Consider the following 7,578-nt stretch of genomic DNA (forward strand, 5'->3'; position numbering starts at 1 on the left):
CACATTGCTCCCTGCCGTCGGCGCACTCCTTTCGGAGTTGCCCGACATTATCCGGGAAGCTGCTGACATGAAGGGACTTTCCGTTCCCTTACACCCCACCCCACCCCCGCCCCGCCCAGATCGGATGATCTTGCGGGAAGGTTTGGCTCCACGCCAGCTCGCCGTCCTGATCCCATCTGGCCTCGGGTTTCCAGCAGTGATGTCGTATTGGAACGAGGCCGCAGCCGGTCCTGGTAAACTGAGAGCGCCCGTCTCCACTTTCGCTCCCATCACCAGAATGGAGGGGTTCACCGAGCGGGGCTTTCCCTCGGTATACCCCGTTGAGCCAAGCCTTGCGGAAGCTTTCGAAGCGAAGCTGTCCAGGTTGGAGCAGCATCCCATCCCTCCTGGGAAACACGAGCAGACGGTGACCACGCTCTCCAATCGGGCTCATGAATGTGCTTTTCAGGCAGCCGCAGCTAGCAACAACGTGGCGCTGCTAGCATACAGCGTGTCCAAGAGGCTGGAGGCCGCAGATCTGCCTGAGGAGACCAAGAGCTCCCTCTAAAAGGCAGCCGACGCCATCCTCAACATGTGTGCCTCTTCTGCAGTTTGCCTGTCCAGGATTGCAGCGTGGATAACGATGATTCAGCGATCCACCTGGCTTCGTCACTCCCCCTCGCTGCCGGAGAAACTGCACAGAGACCTGATGGAGGGCCCTATCACGGCAGACGCGCTGTTCGGGAGCAGCTTCAAAGCCATGCTGGCGAACTCCAAGCAGTCGGAGGAGGTGTCGGAGACTGTGCGCCACCTCATCAAGCCGCGCGGCTCATCCCGCCCCCCGGCCCGCTGGAGAGACCATCGTGAGCAGAGGCAGAAGCAACGACGTTCCACTGCCGCGACGGCGGTGTCTCGCTCAGCTCCACCACCAGCCCCGTCCGTCAGAGACCAGCCCTCTTCATCCCGGCAACCAGCAGTTCAGCGTTTCCCCAGAGATCACCTGCAGACGGCGCCCTGGGCCAACAAATCGCAGAGCTCACGGGGGAGAAGATTTAAAAAATGACGGTCTGCGGAGGGTGTGTGTAAAAGTGACACAAAAGTTGAAATAGATCATCATTCAATGATCAAAATGTCTGTTTTTAGCCAGTCTGTAAGCTCGGATGAACTCACAGCGGCTGCGCACACATCCTCCACACATAATGAGCCGCTGTCCTTAAATAAAGGTTTTTTAAACTCACCGTCACTCCAAGATATGACGAGACGCTCACACGACACAATGGTAAGCGAAATAACTCGTTGTCAACCCAAGCTGCACGCTCCTCACCCAAGCGGTGTCAAACGAGCACTCGCGCGACGCAAACAGCCTTCATCCAAACGGCCCTGCGTTGATAATGGTGCACACACAGCTCCCCGGCGCTCACCAGCTCACATCGGCATAAATGTGGGACTGCAGGCCGGGTCCGGTGAAGGTCCTCGTTCTCAGCAAGAGCGACACACGCCTCACCGAAGCAAACGCGTGCGGCCGCGACGCGGGCAGCCTTCACCCACCGCGTCTCAGCGCTCGACCGCTCACGGCATCATAAGCGTGAGACAGCTGAGCGAACCCAGTGATGAGTCTCGCCTCCAGCGAGAGCGGCGCACGTCCTACCAGAGAAAACGTGTGCTCCCGCAGGGCTCGCAGCCTTCACTCAAACAGCACGGCGTAGATGAAGTTGCGCTCTCTGCCTCTCATCGTTCGCACAGCGACGTCGAACGCACGTTGCCACGGAGTCATCAGCTGTCTCACGCTTCGCCTCAACACACACCGGCCCACCTGGACATGAAGGTTGGTCCACGGTCCGAACGCAGCGCACGGGTGCGTTCAGAGCCCTTTTGAGGAAGCCTCGCCTTGGGTCACACGGAAAACATTCCCGCGACATATGACGGCAGTCGAGTTGGCGGACTGGATGACATCCGTTCAAAACATGACGCATCACTTAAACGCACGTCCACTCCACGAACGTTATGCGGAGTAGCTAAAAACATGCTTGCCTGACAGATGGATGGCCAGGGTGTTATGCAAAGGTTACACGTTGCAATTTGCAACCCGACCCCCTCCGTTCGGAGGAGTTTTAGAGACGGTCCTGTCATCACCAGACCAAATCTCATCCCTAAATGCAGAAGTCCAAGAGCTTCTGATAAAAGAAGTAATCTCCAGGGTTCCCAACGGAGAGGAAAACACAGGGTTTTACTCACGTTACTTCCTGAGTAAATCAACACGTTTTGATTCACACAGACAACAAGGTTACTGCTGCTTTCATAAACCAGCAGGGGTGTGTGCGCTCAGCCCTGATGTTACACATTGCATGAAAGCTACTGTGTTGGGCTCACCAAAATCTGCTCTCCATCAGAGCAGTTTACATACCCGGTGTTCTGAACAAAGGGGCAGATGTGATGTCCAGGGGCGGTCCACGTCACGGGGACTGGACTCTCCACTCGGACTTGATGACTCAGACGTGGCAGAAATTTGGCAAAGCAGCTGTGGACACGTTACTTCCTGGTTCCCAAACGGACCGGAGGGATGAGACCGATTTTGGATCTATCAGCTTTCAACAAGGCAATCGTGGACAGACCGTTTCACATGTTAACAACCAGACTGCTATTGGACAACATCCAGAGAAACGACTGGTTTGTTTCCGTCGACCTAAAAGATGCTTATTTTCACATACCGATCGTCCCAAAACACAGAAAAGTCCTGCGTTTCTCCTTTCAAGGGATGAAGTATCAGTACAACAGGTGCCATTCGGGTATTCCCTCGCGCCTCGTATGTTCTCAAAGTGTGTGGAGACAGCCCTGCATCCGTTACACAGAGCAGAGATGAGAGTTTTGTTTTACCTGGACGACCTGCTGCTGCTGTCACGCTCCAGACAAGAAGTAGTGATGCAGGCTCAGGTGTTGACATCACACCTGTTAAATCTGGGCTTCGCCATAAATTGGAAGAAAAGCTCGATTTTCCCGGCCCAGACAATTGTTTATCTGGGAGTGGAGTTAAATTCAACCACCATGAGGGCTCGTTTATCACAAACGAGAATCAACACTTTAAAAGACCAGCTCTGTCACGTAAGACCTGGCAGAGTGATAACAGCCGTCTCCATCATGAAGCTGTTAGGAAAGATGTCATCAGCTCACACAGTTGTCCCGTTGGGTTTATTACACATGAGACGCCTCCAGAGGTGGTTTGCATGTCTGCGTGTGGATCCATTAAAACAAAAGAGACGGATGATCACTGTTCCCCCCTCCGTGAGGGCAGACCTCTTACACTGGGGAAACACCCTGGTTCTGTCGGAGGGAGTCCCCGTCAGCAGACCCACGTCACACGTGCCAGTCTTCACGGACGCGTCGCTGTCAGGCTAGGGGGGACATGCCTATCTCAAGCAGTAGGGGCGCTGTGGCCCCATCACACATCAGCCCACATAAATGTTTTGGAGTGTTGCACGGTGCTGAACGTGATTCAACACTTTGCTCCTGTGCTACAGAATCAACACGTTTTGATTCACACAGACAACAAGGTTACTGCTGCTTTCATAAACCGGCAGGGGTGTGTGCGCTCAGCCCAGATGTTACACATTGCATGAAAGCTACTGTGTTGGGCTCACCAAAATCTGCTCTCCATCAGAGCAGTTTACATACCCGGTGTTCTGAACAAAGGGGCAGATGTGATGTCCAGGGGCGGTCCACGTCACGGGGACTGGACTCTCCACCCGGACCTGATGACTCAGACGTGGCAGAAATTTGGCAAAGCAGCTGTGGACCTGTTTGCGACACGAGAGAACACTCAGTGTCAACTATGGTTTTCTCTGAGCCCATGAGACGAACCACCGCTGGGGGTGGATGCGTTTGCTCACAGCCCATGGCCCAAAACGTTTCTGTACGCGTTTCCTCCACCTCCTCTGATTTTACGGTTCCTGAACCGATTTCAGGAGGAGGGATTGACAGCTCTCCTGGTGGCCCCCGAGCGCGTGAACGCACCATGGTTCCCAGTCCTGCAACGCCTACTGTCGGGGCGCCTGTGGAGACTGCCGTGGAGGGAGGATGCTCTCCTCCAGGCAGGAGGAGCGATCAGGAGTTACCCAGAAATAGACCAGCACCTGTGGGTCTGGCCGCTGAGCGGTTCCGTTTAGAGAGGATGGGTCTCCCACAGGATGTAGTGCGCACAATCCAGGATTCACGTGCTGCATCTACCATAGCGCTGTACACATCAAAGTGGACAACTTTTCAGCGCTGGTGTACAGAGAAAGGTGTAGAGGCCATCTCATGTCCATTAGACGGCGTGCTGTCTTTTCTACAACAGCTGATGGACAGGAAGTTGGTATTCAGCACGATTAAAACATACGCTGCAGCCATCTCTTCCTGCCACGAAGGGTTCGGAGACAGAACAGCTTTTAATCATCCGCTGATGAAGCGTTTTCTAAAAGGTGTACAGAGACGCAGGCCTGTTTCACGCCCACTTGCTCCACAGTGGGATTTAACGCTGGTCCTGCGAGCACTGATCAAAGCTCCATTTGAGCCTCTGGATCAGGTTCCACTTAAATTCTTGTCTCTTAAAACAGCCCTGCTGCTGGCTTTAAAATCCACTAAGAGGGTGAGTGATTTATCTGCCCTCTCTGTCGCTCCGTCATGTCTCAGAATTCAGGCTGACGGTAGCTCAACTGATTTAAGACCAAACCCAGCTTTTATGCCTAAAAACATCACGAGCTCTTTTAAATCAAGAGCGATATCGTTGGAGGGGTCCCCCCCCCCACACACACACACACACAGATCAGAAGAAGAAGCGTCTTTCCATCTTCTCTGTCCGGTGTGGGCGTTGACGTGTTACATAGCGCGCACAGCTGTAATGCGCCAAACTCAACATTTGTTTGTGCATTATAGAGATGCATCTGCAGGTCGCCCATTATCCACCCAGCGTTTGTCACACTGGCTGTGTGAGGTCATTTCTGAAGCCTACAGAGAATCAGATTTAGAGCCTCCTGTCAACCTCAGAGCACACTCGACCAGGGGTATCGCATCTTCGACTGCTTTGCGTAATGGTATGACAATGCAGGACATTTGCACTGCGGCCGCGTGGTCAACATCCTGCTCATTTATTCACTTTTATATGTGTGATGTGACAGTTCGTTCCATGACACATTCTGTCCTTAATGCTCTAACAGAATGAGTATTATTGTTTTCATGGAACCCTGTTTAAGCTCACATCTGTCTGCATGCTTTACAGTGTGAGATGTTGTTATCTGTCACAAGTTGTGTCTGTTATTTTGGATCTATTGTCACTAATCAGTTCATGACTATTGTTACCAATCAGTTCATTTGATTAATAATCAGTTCACTTGTTATTATTAATCTGTTTATACTGTTCAGCCATGAATCAATTGGTTCATGCCTCCCCTCCGCCCTTTTTCACAACATCTTCCCTCCCCGTTAAATTTTCCGGGGCGTTCATGCATTCAGAACGCATAGTTACACAACGTGCGTCTGTGCATGGCACACATAACTACGCAATGTGTAATTATGCACATGGGGAGCTGAGTGACGAGACGTTTTTGTGGGCAAGCTTCTGTCTCATATGGTGTTCGAATGGACCCAGTGAGGCGAGGACAACATCCGCTTCGCCCTTAACCCATCAGCGACAGCCTTAAAGGGCGAAGCCTATACGAAATAGAACGTTGGTTACGTACTGTAACCCCAGATTCTATGAGTATAGGCGTAGCCCTTTAAGCGTCAGGCCTCACTGGCTCCTGAATGGCTGAAGAAAAAATAAAGCTATTTGGGAGCCGATTACCCGCTCTTAACGTAACTTATACGGATCGGGTGGGGCCCACACAGCAGGTGGGCGTGGACTAATTTTTTTCAGTGTGATGCTTCGCATAATGGGATAAACCCATCAGCGACGGCCTTAAAGGGCAAAGCCTATACTCATAGAATCTGGGGTTACAGTATGTAACCAACGTTTCTTTGTCTGTGTCCTTGTGATGGACTAGAGGCCTGTCTATACTGTCCCCTGTCTTCATCCAAAGGCAGCTGAAAGCGGCTCCAGTCACCACTGTGACCCTGATTAAAAACAAGGGGGACTTAATAGATGGTTTACTATAGCAGAAAACAGATATTTAAACATAAAACATTAATTTTATTCTAATCTCATTCTGTAACATTTGAAATTCAGTGTATTTTTAATACACTGTTTTTGTATTTTTAAATGTAAATTAGTACTGATCATAGGCGTCACAACAATCGTATGTGAAGAGGACATATCCCCCTCACATTTTAAAAAATACTCATTTGGACCCCCCAAATTTACCATGAGATATTAGTTCACCTAGCGCTATTTCTATTTCTTCATGAACAAATTCATTCCACTTGATTAATAGGAGAATACTCAAACCGGTAAAAGTCCGCTCCGGGTTTTCCTGGTGCTACAACAACTCACCACACCACATGCAGTGTTTCTCCAAGATCACTTCCCTTATCAAGGCGCTCATTTCTGTGGGGGGGGGGGGGGGCACTCTTGACGGTGCGGGAGAGGAGCGGGAGACACCACTGTGTTGCACGCTAGCTTAGAGCTACATTAGTGCTGTAAGTTGTTGTGTTGTACGTTTCACGTTTTGCTTTGTTTTGTTTTTTTGAATGTCCAGAGGACCAGATTTCTACCTGGATTATTGAGCATGCATCAGGATACTTTTCACATTGTTCATCATTGAATACATCATTTCACCACGTGAAAATGTGTCATGAAGAAAGAGAGCTGTTTGCTCAAAGTTGCTTTAAGTCCCGGTGTTTTTCTGCCCGTTATGTCCCTTCTAGGCAGGAAGTAAGCATTAAAGCTAATGTGTTAGCTGCAGAAGTGTCACTCCACATTGTAGCATTTTGATGTCACCACAGTTGCCCCACAAATGAGACACACACACATTTGTCTTTCACAACTGTTAAAAAACAATTCCTCCCAATCACTGCGAAAATATGCTTTCTTAAGGTTTTCTGCCATTTCCCCTCTACTCAGGGAGGTAAAAATAGTTTGTAGCTGTGCCGCTTGCAGATATCTCGGTGCATCTCCACATCATTATTCAGAACTTTGACTCCAGACAAGGTGGAACTGCAGATATGTATTACATAACCGCAAATCTATATTTCTACAGAACTGGTTAGTTAAAGGCATATGGTCTGTTTACGCTTGCTCGATTCGACAGGAAAGATTATAACATTTAAGAATTTTAGTTCCAAATTTAACTTGACTGATAAAAGCAATATAAGAAAGTGATTAATGCAATACCTTAAGCTATAATAATAATAATGACATCTAATGTATATAAAAATGTTTCAAATCCGGACCTTCCCCTGCTTTTAGTGAATACTCTAAATCCTTTGGACTCCAAACTAAACAACTATGCTATTAGTTTCATATTTAACAAAGAGCTATATCCCTGTTCCTCTTTTCAAAACACAACTCTAAATTATCCTGATGCATGCTCAATAATCCAGGTAGAAAAATCTAAAAAAGTTAAATCTGGTCCTCTGGACATTCAAAAAAACCAAAACAAAGCAAAACAACAAAAAATGTAGAAACGTTTC

The sequence above is a fragment of the Nematolebias whitei genome, chromosome 12, assembly GCF_014905685.2.
Source record: "Nematolebias whitei isolate Nwh7 chromosome 12, NemWhi1, whole genome shotgun sequence".
Lineage (NCBI taxonomy): Eukaryota > Metazoa > Chordata > Actinopteri > Cyprinodontiformes > Rivulidae > Nematolebias > Nematolebias whitei.